The sequence below is a fragment of the Equus asinus genome, chromosome 7, assembly GCF_041296235.1.
Source record: "Equus asinus isolate D_3611 breed Donkey chromosome 7, EquAss-T2T_v2, whole genome shotgun sequence".
Lineage (NCBI taxonomy): Eukaryota > Metazoa > Chordata > Mammalia > Perissodactyla > Equidae > Equus > Equus asinus.
This window is the reverse complement of record NC_091796.1, coordinates 105,660,268-105,673,153: the sequence shown is the minus strand read 5'-3', so window position 1 is coordinate 105,673,153 and position 12,886 is coordinate 105,660,268. Positions and strand designations below refer to the sequence as shown.

Here is a 12,886-nt window from a genome sequence, read left to right as displayed (position 1 = left end):
TTCATTAATTCAACTACAATTTTAAAACTCTATGATTCAAAAGAGCTCAACAAAACGTTGACAACTCTCATATCTACCAAGAATCATTCCCGCATCAATATATCATTGTCATTATCCTCAGTTTTCTTAAAAGCTTTAATCAACGTGATACTTCCTATTAATCCCACATTTGTCACAAGGGCACAGGTGGCTTTCTTAGATTCTATTTGATACTTTTTGCCAACACAGCAAATACTCTTAAACGAACCACCCAAACCAAGACAAGAAGTTTGATTATCAGTCACCTTGCTCTCTAGGCTCCTAGAACTGGGATGCAGCCCCAGGGCTTGTGATCCGGAAAGAATCCTTAAATCAGGTCCAGGGCGCCCACTCTGAGGAGTACAGGGCAGAGCAACAGACAAAAATGGTTGAGACTTTCTCTCCACTGCTCCTTGTGTTTCCCCTTTCACTTAGCAGTTTGGGAAATCACTAATTGGGCATATATATTTTTTCCCTTAAGAAAAAGAACATTAATCCTGCAACTGACCCAGAATCTGAATATTATTTATGAATTTACTATCTATATCATCCTAATCCATAAGGCAACAGTCATGTACTATTTATTTCTAATTGAAATTCAGGGTTTTCATAATATATCCATAGTGTTTTTCTAGCCTCACCACATATTTTTATAATTGGACCATGCTTACTCCATTCATCTTTATTTACATATTTATTTATAGATCCATTTATCCAATTATAAAGATAGAATGAAAATGAAAAACAAGATCCTTGTATATTCCTGACATCTCTCTAAAGGATGCCTTCAAACAATGGGAATGGACTAGATTCCACTTCTGTTGGACCTCAGAGTTCCAGACACGTATTCATCGGATCCGACTCATACGCCACCAGCAGTCATCATCGATCCAATATCGTCCCTCCCTCTTTTTCTTTTCTACATTGTTTATTGACTAATTCATTAAATAACCAATAATAATTTTAAAACCCTATTTTTCACAAAAGTCCAGGAAGAGTCATGGTATCCTTCATCTGTATATAGAATCATTCTCACATCGATATATCTTTCCATTAATTACCTTAAATTTCATTTATATGGTGATCCACATAATGTTTCATATTAATTCAATAGTTATCACTGAGCTATAGTTGGCCACCAGACTCTATATAGCACTTAAAAAAATCCACTGAACACCCTAAAAGACACTTGCTGAAACCAGAACAAGAAACGTAACTATTACTCACATTGGTCTCTGTGCTCCTAACGCAAAGGTGCAATCATAAACTCGACACCATGGAATACTGCTTACTCAGCCTGAGTGTGTCCATTCTGAGAAGAAAAAGCACAGTCAATGATTAAAAAAAAGTTAGGACATTATACTCACTTATTTAGGTATCCATAAACTTTTCATAATGTAAATGTTTTTTCTCTTAATCAAAGGAACCACCCCAAACTTGAAACTGACTCAGAATAAATAAATTGACTCTTACTTATTTATGCCTATATGATAATTAGCCAAGGATGTAGACCTCTGATCCACTTATTTCTAAATGGGCATCAGTGTTTTCAATTTTATTAATATTTCTTGCCTTTCCTTATATGTTCATAGTTGAATAATGCTTCACCCTTTTTTCTTTACATACTGTTTATATTTCTTTAATGGTCTACCATTGCTCCATTAATAACAACAAATCTAAATCTATGAACTCAAAATAGGTACATGATCTTTGCATATTCCTTACATCAGTCTACAAGCTCAAACACAGCAGAAGGAATAGCCAACGTACTGTGAGGACCTCAGATATCCAGACACGTATTATTCATCGTCCACGACTTATCCGCCATTAGTCGTCATCATTGGTCCAAAAGAGGCCTACTTTTTCTTCATTCATTTCTACACTTCTATCAATTAAATAATTAATTCATTGAAAATAATAAAATAAACACAAGGTTCACAAAACTGAAGAAGATACTTGAATATTCCTAACTTCTACTATAGAATCACTGCCAACATAGATTACGTCTTTAATTAATCAATCTCAATGTTACATATATTAAATGAATCAAAATAATGTTTCATATCATATTTATCATTAGGCCATAGTTAACTTTTTTATTATATTCATCACTTTTTAATAACACCATGAATACACTTAAAAAATTGACACAAACCAAGATAAAATTTTTGATCATTACTCACCTTAGTATCTTTCCTAACACAAAGGGAACATGACAATCTTGATCACGATAGAAGATGAAATCAGCTCGAGCATCTGTTCTGAGGAGTACCAAGCAGAGAAAGTGATAAAAAGGTTAAGACTTTCTCTCTAGTGATCCATACTTTCCACCATTCATATACAAGGTCATTTAAGTATTTACTAGCTTATAGGAATGTATTCATTTCTACCTTAAAAATAAAGTTCAAACTTGCAACTGAATCAGTCAATAACTGATTGCTAAATTTCATCGTCCGTATCAACCTTAGGCGAAGATGTAATACACTTGGTCCTTTTATATCCATTTTAACGATATTAACGTTGTTTTAGCTTACTACATATTTACCAAAGAACAATGCTTCAACCTCTCCACCTTTATTCATTTATACGTTTGTTAATTTATTCTACCATTCCCACTTTTACAAATTAATTATTAAAACTCATGAACACAAAGAGCGAGAACAAAGTCCTTATATCTTATTGACACCTATATATAGGGTCCCTACACAAGCAAGCAAAGGACTAGAGTATCTTTGTATCAGCCCTCAGAGTTTCAGACACATAGTATTCATCGTGTATGACTCAGAAACGCCACCGATCGTCATCATTGGTCCATTATTAGCCTTCTTGCTTTTTTTCATTCTCATAAATATTGATGAATTCATTAAGAAACACACATAAATTAAACAAATAAGAATACAATGCCTCAACATTCCTAATATCTCTGTCTGTAATATTACACAGAGACTAAATCGCTTTCATTAACTGACCTAAGGGTTACATTCATAGATTAGTTAACATTATGCCTCATATCAACCTGACATTTAACATTGGCATATTTTGCCTTCTTTGATTATATTTAATGTTTTTGAGTAATACAGTGAATAGCCTTAAACAAAGCACTCAAAGTAAGACAAGAACTTTGACCGTTACTCACGTTGGTCCACATGCTCCTAGCACAGAGACGCATTGAGAGAGCTCACGCCCTTGGAAGAGTATTACAATCAGCTTCAGTGTGTCCCTTCTGCAGAGTATAGAGCAGAGCAGATGACAAAAACTGAGACAGTCTTCCACTGAGTCTCACCTTACATCTTTCATTTAGGCAATCCTTATTTGGAGTATATTTCATTTTCCCTTAAGAAAATGAACTACTTCACACTTCCACTGACCCAGAACATAAACACTGCCTACAATTTATCCTGTCTATGTCATCCTGAGCCAAAGAGGCTGCAGTCACGTACCGTTTATTTCTCTTTGGACTTCAGTGTTTTCAAATCATATTGATAGTATTTCTGGCCTCCCCAAATATTTTTAAAATTGGACAACACTTCTACAATTCAGCTGTTTTTAATATATATATTTCCTCATTGATATTTCGTTGATCCAATTATAATAAAGAATGAAAACGCATGAAGAGAAAGGCCACATCTCTTTTATATTGGACCTCAGAGTTCCAGACACATATCATTCATCATCATGACTCAAGCGCTGGCAGTTGTCATCATCGATCCAGAAAAGATGACTTTCTCTTCATTCGTTTCTATATTATTTTGATTAATTCATTAATTCACGAATTACACTTTTAAAATTCTATGATTCAGAAAAACTCAAAAGGACCTTGATAGCTCTAATACGTATGTGGAACCATTCTCACATCTTTATATCTCTGTCATATTTATTATCAGTTTTTCATATAAGCATTAATCAATGTAATGTTTCTTGTTAATCACCTATTTCTCACCAGGACACAGTTGGCTGTCTTTGAGTATCTTTTATACTTTTTATCAGTACAATGAGTACCCTTAGACAAACCACCCAAACCAAGGCAAGAAGTTTGATTATCACTCACACTGGTCTCCAGGCTCCTAAAACAGAGATGCAACCCTAGGGCTCACGACAAGGAGGAATCCTTAAACAGGCGCAGTGTGTCTCTTCTGAGGAGTACAGAGCAGAGCAGATGATAAAAATAGTTGAGACATTCTCTCCATTGATCGTTGCTTTTAACCTTTCATTTAGTCAGTAGTTTGGGCAATCATTAATTTGGTGTAAATATTTTTTTCTCTTAAGAAAATGAATAACTTTAATTTTGCCACTGACCCAGAATTTGAACATTGTCTATGATTTATACTATGCCATCTTTAGCCATACGGCCATGTACCAATTATTTCTAATTGAACTTTCGGATTTTCATACTATATTAATAGTATTTTTGGCCTCACTGCATATTTTTATAATTAGACAATGCTTCACTCCATTCTTCTTCACTTACTTTATATATTTATTTATAGAATCTCTAATTTATCCAATTATAAGAATTGAACTCAAATGCATGAACACTAAGACCAAAAAGAAGATCCTGATATATTTCTGCTATCTGTCAATAGGATCCCCAAGAATGGGAATGGACTAGATTTCTTTTGTGTTGGACCTCAGAGGTCCAGATACGTAGTCATCGTATGCAACTCGTACGCCACCAGTAGTCAGCATCGATCCAATATCATTCCTTTTTCTAGATTCATTTTAATTGCTTATTAATTAAATCATTAATTCACAAATAATTTTAAATGCTATAATTTACAAAACCTCCAGAGTTTTATGTCCCTAATCTTTACATAGATTATTCAAACATCAATGTACCTCTTTGATTAATTATCTCCACTTTTCCACCGAAAGATTAATCAGTATAATGGTTCCTATATCCCATATTTATCACTGAGATACACTGCCTCCTTGAGTCATATTTTATACTTTTTAATAATGCAGTGAATTACCTTAAAAAAGCAACACCTAAGCAAGAAAATAACTTCAATTGTTACTCACATTAATCTCCGTCCTCCTATTACACAGATGCAACCATAGAGCGCCTGGATCTGAGAGATGCTAAATCAGCTTCCGCGTCCATTCTGAGGAGTACAGGGCAGAGCAAGTGAAAAAACGATTGAGACATTCTGTTCATTGGTCCTTGCGTTCCACCTTTCATTTAGTCAGTCAATTATTAAGCAGTGAATTGGAATAATGTATATTTTATTTTCTCATAAGTAAATGAACACTATCAATCTAGTCACTGATAGAGAAGATGAACATTGACTAACATTTAATAACCACACTGTCCTTAGTCAAAGAATAACACTCTTGTACCGTATAGTCCCTTATAGATGTCAGTTTTTAAAATAGACATTAATACTATTCCTTGTCTAACCATATATTTGTATAATTGGACAGTATTTCACCACCATCTTTATTTGCATGTGTGTTTGGTCGATCATTTTATTGATTCAATTATAAAAACAGAACGAAAATGCATGAACATAAAGATCAAAAACAAGATCCTTGTATATTCCTGACCTCTGTCTATGGAATCACCTCAAACAGGACAATGGACCAGATTCCACTTCTGTTGGACCTGAGAGTTCCAGACACGTATTCATCGTATACGACTTATATGCCACCAGCAGTCATCATTGATCCAAAATATGGCCCCTCTTTTTCTCTGTTCATTTCCACAATGTTTACTGACTAATTTATTAAGTCACTAATAATAATTTTAAAACCTTATTTTTCACAAAAATCCAAGAAAAGTCATGATATCCTTAAGCTGTATATAGAATCATTCCCATATCAATATATCTCTTTTTTAAAATTAGGCTGTTATTCATTTATGCATCACTCAATGTAATGTTCTATAAAATTCAGTATTTATCACTGAGCTACAGTCAGCCTTCTGTGATTCTATATGGAACTTTCGAATAATACACTGAACTCGCTGAAAAAAGTCACTGATACCGAGACAAGAACTTTGTTACATTGATCTCTAAGCTTCTGGCACAGAGATGCAATCATACAGCTCGCCACCATGGAATAAATCTTCATCAACTCAGACGCGTCCATTTTGGGAAGTACAAGGTACAATCGATGATAAAAAAAATAATAAAACTTTTCATCCCCATTGACTCTTCCTTTCCATATTTCATCTACCCAGTCATTTAGGAATTTATAAATTTTCATAATGTAGATATTTTTTCTCTTAAGAAAAAGAACAACCTCAAACTTGAGATTGACCCAGAACAATGGAATTGACTCAATTAATGTCTATATGATCCTTGGCCAAAGAGGTGACATCCTCGGATCCATTTATTTCTTAACGAGCATCAGTATTTGCAATTTTTATTAATATCTCTTGCCTTACCATGTGTTCACAGTTGGACAGTGATTTACACTTTTATATTTATCTGTTATTTACATATCTTTAAATGGTTCTATCATTAATCCATTTATAATAATTAAACTAAATCTATGAACTCAAAGTAAAAACATGATGTCTCCTAACACCTGTCCGTAGGATCAAACAAACAGATAACAGAGTATGTATAGACTGGGACCTCAGAGCTCCAGACACATATTATTCAGTGGCTGCAACTCATCTACCACCAGTAGGTATCATGGTCCATCAGAGGTCCACTTTTTCTTCATTCATTTCTACATTTGTATTGATAAATCATTAATTCACTGATAACTGAAATAAACACGATTAACAAAAACTGAAGAACCAACAACTTGAATATCCCCAACTTCTATCTATATAGTAATTGCCAACATAGATTGTCTCTCTCCCATTAATCAATCTCAATGTTAAATACTACGAACTAATCAACATAATGTTTCATATCATTTGTCATTGGGCCACAATTTACTTTTTGATTATATTTACTAATTTTTAATAAAACTGTGAATATCCTTAAACAAATGACCAAACTATGACAAAATCTCTGATTACTACTCACCTTGGTATCTCTCCTAACGTGGAGGCAACAAACAATCTTGATCGGAGCAGAACCTGAAATCAACTAGAACCTCCATTCTGAAGAATATCAAGCAGAAATGGTGATGCAAAGGTTGAGATAGTCTCTCCATTCTCTCCATCCTCCCTTTACATCGTTCATTTAGTCAGTCATTTAGCCGATCATTATTGGAGCATATTTATTTCACTCTCTTTTAAGAACTACTTTGAACTTCCCAGTGACCCAGAACATAAACACCATCTACAATTAATCCTGTCTATCTCATCCTAGCCAAAGAGGTTATAGTCATATTCCATTTATTTCTCTTTGGACTTCAGAGTTTTCAAATTATATTAATAGCATATCTGGCCTCCCCACATATTGTAAAAATTCGACGATGCTTCAACAATTCAACTTTATTTTTTATAGATTTCCTCACTGCTGTTTCAGTGATCCAATTAAAGAATGAAAATGCATAAAGAGAAGGACCACATTTCTTTACTGTGGGAACTCAGAGTTCCAGACACATATTATTTATCATCTATGACTCATATGCTGGCAGCCTCTCTTCATTCATTCTATATTGTTTATTGATTAATTCATTAATTCACTAATTACACTTTGAAAACTCTGTGATTCACAAAAACCCAAGAAGGCCTTAGTAGCTCTAATAGGTATTTGGGAGCATCCTCACATCATTATATCTGTCATATTTACTACCAGTTTTTCATATAAGCATTAAGCAATACAATGCTTCTTGTTAATCCCATATTTCTCACTAGGACACCAGTTAACTGTCTTTGAGTATATTTCACACTTTTTATCAATACAATGAATACACTTTAAAAAAACCACCCAAACCAAGACAAGAGATTTGATTATCACTCGCAGTGGTCTCCAGACTCCTAAAACAGAGATGCAACCCTAGGGCTCATGATCAAGGAAGAATCCTTAAGTCAGGTCCAATGTGTCCATTCTAAGGAGTAGAGGGCAGAGCAGATGATAAAAAAGGTTGAGAGATTCTCTCCATTGATCCTTGCCTTTCACCTCTCATGTAGTCAGTCATTTAGGCAATCATTAATTTGGTGTATATGCTTTTTTCCCTTAAGAAAATGAAGTTCGATTTTACCAGTGACTGAGACTAGGAGCATTTTCTATAACTTATCCTGTCTACGTCATTCTCCACCATACAGGTAACAATCATATGCTATTTGTTTCTAATTGAACTTCATGGTTTTCATAATATATAAATACTATTTCTTGCCTCATCACATATTTTTATAATTGGACAATGCTTCGTATTTTTTATTTATATGTTGTAGATCCTCTCATTTATCCAATTATAATAATAGGTGAAAATGCAGGAACACTAACACCAAAAACAAGATCTTGGTATATTTCTCACCTGCAAACAAGGGGAATGGACTAGATTAACTTTATGTTGGACCTCAGAGTTCCAGACACGTATTCATCATATACGACTCGTACGCCACCAGCAGTCATCACCGATCCAATATTACCTCTTTGTTCTCACTACATTCTATTTGTATACTGATTAAATCATTAATTCACCAACAATTTTAAAACCCTGTTGTTCACAAAAACCAAGAAGAGCCTTGATGCCCTTAAAATGAAGACAGATATTCTCAAGCAATGGATCTTTCATTAATTAACCTTCAGTTTTCCACATGTGCATTAACCAATAGAATGTTTCATGTATCCCATATTTAACACTGAGATACAGTTGCCTTCTTAGCTTATATTCCATACTTTTTAGTAATACAGTGAATAATCTTAAAAGCAACCAAAACACTGAAACCAAGGCAAGAACTTCAACTATTACTCACATTGTTCTCCAGGCTCCTATTATAAAGTCACAACTATAGAGTTTGTGACCACGGAAGATGCTCACATCATCTTGAGCGTTTTCGCTCTGAGGAGAATACAGAAGAGCAGATGATAAAACGGATATCAAATCTCCACTGATGCTTGCTTTCCATGTTTCATTTACTCAGTATTTAGTTAGTTATTATTTTTTAATATATAATTTTTATCTTAAAAAGGAAAAAATTCCATCTTGAGACTGACGCAGGATAATTAAAATAATCTGTATTCATCTGTGTTTAGCTGACTTTGGTCAAAGAGGTGATTTCTTGATCTACTTATTTCTTAATGGACATCAGTGTTTTAAATTTGTATTAATAATATATTTTCCTCATCACATATGTTAATAGACAGATGAGGCTTCACCATCATCTTTTTTATATACGTATTTATATTTGGTTAATGATTCTGTCAACATAAGAATATGACCTCTTTACATTCCTAACATCTCTCTACAGAAACAATTCCAGCAGAAGGAATAGACTAGTTATATTCTGCACTGGACCCCGGAGTTTCAGACACATATTTTCATTGTCCCTGACTCGTACACCATCAGTCATCATCGCCGATCCACATTTGACACTCCTTTTCTTTGTTAATTTCTACATTTGTATTAATCAAATCATTAGCTCATTGATAATAATTTTAAAAATACATAGTTCACAAAAACTCAAGAACAGAAGACATAGAGATGGCGAACAGGTACATGAAAAGGTGCTCAACATCACTAATAATCATGGAAATACAAATCAAAACCGCAATGAGACATCACCTAAACCTGTCGGAACTGCTATTACCAAAAAGACAAAAAGCAAGAAGCATTGGCAAGGATGCGGAGAAAAGGGGAGCCTTGTGCACTGTTGGTTGGAATACAATTTGGTGCAGCCACTATGGAAAATAGTATGGAGGTTCCTCCAAAAATTAAAAATACAACTACCATGTGATCCAGCAATTCCACTTCTGGGTATTTGTCTGAAAAAATGAAAACACTAACTCAAAAAAATACGCACCCCCATGTTCATTGCAGCATTACTTACAATAGCCAAGATATGGAAATAACAAGTGTCCACTGATGGATGAATAAAGAAGTGGTATATTTGTACAATGGAATATTATTCAGCCATAAAAAAGAAGGAAATCCTGCCATTTGAGACAACACAGATGGACCTTGAGGGCCTTATGCTAAGTGAAGTCAGTCACACAGACTTAAGTGAGACTGTATGCTCTCACGTATGTGCGGAATCTAAAAAAGAAAGAAAGAAAACACAGAGTTCATAGATACAGAGAACAGAGCTGGGGCTTGGGGGTGGGCAAAATAGTTGAAGGGATCAAAAGGTACAAACTTCCAGTTAGAAAATAAATAAGTCACAGGGAAATAACGCACAGCATGGGAAGTATAGTTAATAATACTGTATTGCATATTTGAAAGTTCAGAAAAGAGTAAATCTTAAAAGTTCTCATCACAAGAAAATAAATGTTTGTAACGATGTATGGTGACAGATTTTACTAGACTTATTGTGGTGATCATTAGGCTATATATACATATATCAAATCATTATGCTGTACACCTGAAACTAATATAATATGTCATTGCATATCAATAAAAATAAACTAAATTTTTTGAAAAAGAACAAGATCTTTGAATATTTCTAATATCAGTCTACAGAATAATTTCCCAAATAGACTATATCTCTTCCATTAATAGTCCTCAATCTTGCACATTATCAGTGATTTAAATATATATTAATACTATTCCTTGCCTAACTACATATTTTTATAATTGGACAATATAATTCACTGCTTTCATGTTTGTTTATTTGTGTTCATTGAGTATTTTATCAATCCAATTATATAAAAGTAGAACATGCAGGAACATAAAGACCAAAAATAACAGGTGGTGAACATGATGTAAGCTACACAGAATTCGAAATATATTATGATGTACATCCGAAAATAAATAAATGAAAAAAAAATAACCAAAAATAAGATTTTGTATATTCCCGACCTCTGTCTATAGAGTCACTTCAAATAGGACAATGGAGCAGATCCAACTTCTGTGGACCACAGAGTGCCAGACACGCGCTCATCATACACAACTCACTGCCGCCAGTAGTCGCCAGTGGCCCAATACGGTCCTTCCTTTTCTGCATTCGCGTCTACGTTGTTTATTGACTAATTCATTAATTCACTAACGATAATTTCAAAACTCTATTATTCACACAAAAACAAAAAGAGTCATGACATCTCTAAGCTGTATATAGAATCATTCTCACTTTAACATATCACTTTTTAAAATTTAGGCTGTTTTTCATTTATGCATTAATCAATATAATGTTTCATAAAATTCAGTATTTATCACTGAGCTACAGTTGGTCTTCTATGACTCTATATGGAACTTTTGAATAATACACTGAATACACTGAAAAAAAAAATCACTAAAACCAAGACAAGAATTTGGACTATTACTCACCTTGATCTCTGAGCTTCCGGCGGAGAGGTGCAATCATACAGCTTGCCACCATGGGCTAAGGCTCCATCAGCTCAAATGTGTCCATTTTGGGAAGTACAAAGCACAATCAATGACAGAAAAACCCCAAACTTTTATCCCCATTGATTCTTCCTTTCCAAATTTCATTTACTTAGTCATTCAGGAGTTCATAAATTTTTCATAACGTAAGTTTTTCCTCTTAACAAAAAGATCAACTTCAAACTTAAGACTGACCCAGAACAATAAAAGTGACTCTCAGTTATTCATGTCTGTATGATCCTTGGCCAAAGAGGTGACACCCTTGATCCACTTATTACTTAATGGGCACCAGTGTTTGCAGTTTTCATTAATATTTCTTGCCTCACCATGTATGTTCATAGTTAGACAAGAACTCCCCTTTTCTTCTTAATCTATTATTTCTATTTATTCAATGTTTCTATCATTATTCTAGTAATAATAAAAAATACAAATCTATTAACCCAAAATAAGAACATGATCTTTATACATTCCTAACATATGTCAACAGAATCAAATAAACAGAGAAAATACAGTATGTATTGTGTTGGACCTCAGGGTTCCAGACACATGTTCATCACCTATGACATCTGCCACCAGGCGTCATGGTGGGTTCATGAGAGGTCCACTTTTAGGTCATTCATTTATATATTTGTAGCAATTAAATTATTACTTCACTGATGATGATAAAATATACAATTAACAAAAAACAAAGATAACTGAGTATCCCTAACTTTCCTCTATAGAATCATTGCCAAAATAGATTATATCTCTTTCATTTATAAATATCGAAGCTACATATTATCAACTAATCAACATAATGTTTCATATCATATTTATCATTGGGCCATAGTTAATTTTTTGACAATGTTGATTACTTGTTAACAATACCATGAAAACCCTTAAACTAATGACCCAAACCAAGAGAAGAACTTTAACCATGACTCACCTTGGTCTCTTTCCTACAATAAAGGAACATGACAAGCTTGATCACAATAGATCACAATGAAATCTTTCAGCTTCTATTCTGAAAAGTACCAAACAGAAAAGGCGATAAAAAGATTGAGACTTTCTCTCCATTGATCCATATATTTATTGATTGATTATTTCATTGGCTCAATCCTAATAACAGAACGAAAATGCATGAAGAGAAAGACCACATTTCTTTTGTGTTGGACCTCAGAGTTCCAGACATGTATTACTCATCATCCATGACTCATACGCCGGCAGTTATCATCATTGATCCAGAAAGATCACTTTCTCTTCATTCATTTCTATAGTTTATTGATTAGTTCATTAATTACTAATTATAATTTTAAAACTCTCTGATTCGCAAAAGCCAACAAGGCCTTGATATCTCTGATCTGTCTCTAGAACCACTCTCACATCATTACATCTGTGTCATATTTATTATGAGTTTTCATGTATGCATTAATCAACATAATGGTTCATATTAATATATTTATCAACAGAATAAAGATGGCCTTGATTGTTTATATTACAA

At 33.7% G+C, this 12,886-nt stretch overlaps 10 non-coding genes and 3 pseudogenes across 10 annotated transcripts; all 13 read right to left on the bottom strand.

Annotated features, from left to right (window-relative positions):
* Positions 1-839: 839 nt before the first annotated feature.
* LOC123287446 (small nucleolar RNA SNORD113/SNORD114 family) lies at positions 840-911 on the bottom strand. The gene has a single exon (XR_006530781.1). It is a non-coding gene; the product is annotated as a small nucleolar RNA SNORD113/SNORD114 family (small nucleolar RNA).
* Positions 912-1,791: 880 nt separating this feature from the next.
* LOC123287466 (small nucleolar RNA SNORD113/SNORD114 family) lies at positions 1,792-1,866 on the bottom strand. The gene has a single exon (XR_006530798.1). It is a non-coding gene; the product is annotated as a small nucleolar RNA SNORD113/SNORD114 family (small nucleolar RNA).
* Positions 1,867-2,755: 889 nt separating this feature from the next.
* On the bottom strand, positions 2,756-2,832 carry LOC123287463 (small nucleolar RNA SNORD113/SNORD114 family; annotated as a pseudogene).
* An 823-nt stretch (positions 2,833-3,655) lies between these two features.
* LOC123287456 (small nucleolar RNA SNORD113/SNORD114 family) lies at positions 3,656-3,729 on the bottom strand. The gene has a single exon (XR_006530790.1). It is a non-coding gene; the product is annotated as a small nucleolar RNA SNORD113/SNORD114 family (small nucleolar RNA).
* Positions 3,730-4,639: 910 nt separating this feature from the next.
* LOC123287464 (small nucleolar RNA SNORD113/SNORD114 family) lies at positions 4,640-4,711 on the bottom strand. The gene has a single exon (XR_006530796.1). It is a non-coding gene; the product is annotated as a small nucleolar RNA SNORD113/SNORD114 family (small nucleolar RNA).
* Positions 4,712-5,614: 903 nt separating this feature from the next.
* LOC123287455 (small nucleolar RNA SNORD113/SNORD114 family) lies at positions 5,615-5,686 on the bottom strand. Its single transcript, XR_006530789.2, has one exon. It is a non-coding gene; the product is annotated as a small nucleolar RNA SNORD113/SNORD114 family (small nucleolar RNA).
* Positions 5,687-6,590: 904 nt separating this feature from the next.
* LOC123287486 (small nucleolar RNA SNORD113/SNORD114 family) lies at positions 6,591-6,664 on the bottom strand. The gene has a single exon (XR_006530816.2). It is a non-coding gene; the product is annotated as a small nucleolar RNA SNORD113/SNORD114 family (small nucleolar RNA).
* An 835-nt stretch (positions 6,665-7,499) lies between these two features.
* On the bottom strand, positions 7,500-7,576 carry LOC123287485 (small nucleolar RNA SNORD113/SNORD114 family; annotated as a pseudogene).
* Positions 7,577-8,436: 860 nt separating this feature from the next.
* On the bottom strand, positions 8,437-8,508 carry LOC123287550 (small nucleolar RNA SNORD113/SNORD114 family). Its single transcript, XR_006530866.2, has one exon. It is a non-coding gene; the product is annotated as a small nucleolar RNA SNORD113/SNORD114 family (small nucleolar RNA).
* Positions 8,509-9,378: 870 nt separating this feature from the next.
* Positions 9,379-9,452, bottom strand: LOC123287480 (small nucleolar RNA SNORD113/SNORD114 family). Its single transcript, XR_006530811.1, has one exon. It is a non-coding gene; the product is annotated as a small nucleolar RNA SNORD113/SNORD114 family (small nucleolar RNA).
* Positions 9,453-10,935: 1,483 nt separating this feature from the next.
* LOC123287494 (small nucleolar RNA SNORD113/SNORD114 family) lies at positions 10,936-11,006 on the bottom strand. Its single transcript, XR_006530819.1, has one exon. It is a non-coding gene; the product is annotated as a small nucleolar RNA SNORD113/SNORD114 family (small nucleolar RNA).
* A 923-nt stretch (positions 11,007-11,929) lies between these two features.
* LOC123287488 (small nucleolar RNA SNORD113/SNORD114 family) lies at positions 11,930-12,010 on the bottom strand (annotated as a pseudogene).
* Positions 12,011-12,554: 544 nt separating this feature from the next.
* Positions 12,555-12,629, bottom strand: LOC123287544 (small nucleolar RNA SNORD113/SNORD114 family). Its single transcript, XR_006530861.1, has one exon. It is a non-coding gene; the product is annotated as a small nucleolar RNA SNORD113/SNORD114 family (small nucleolar RNA).
* Between the last annotated feature and the right edge of the window lie 257 nt (positions 12,630-12,886).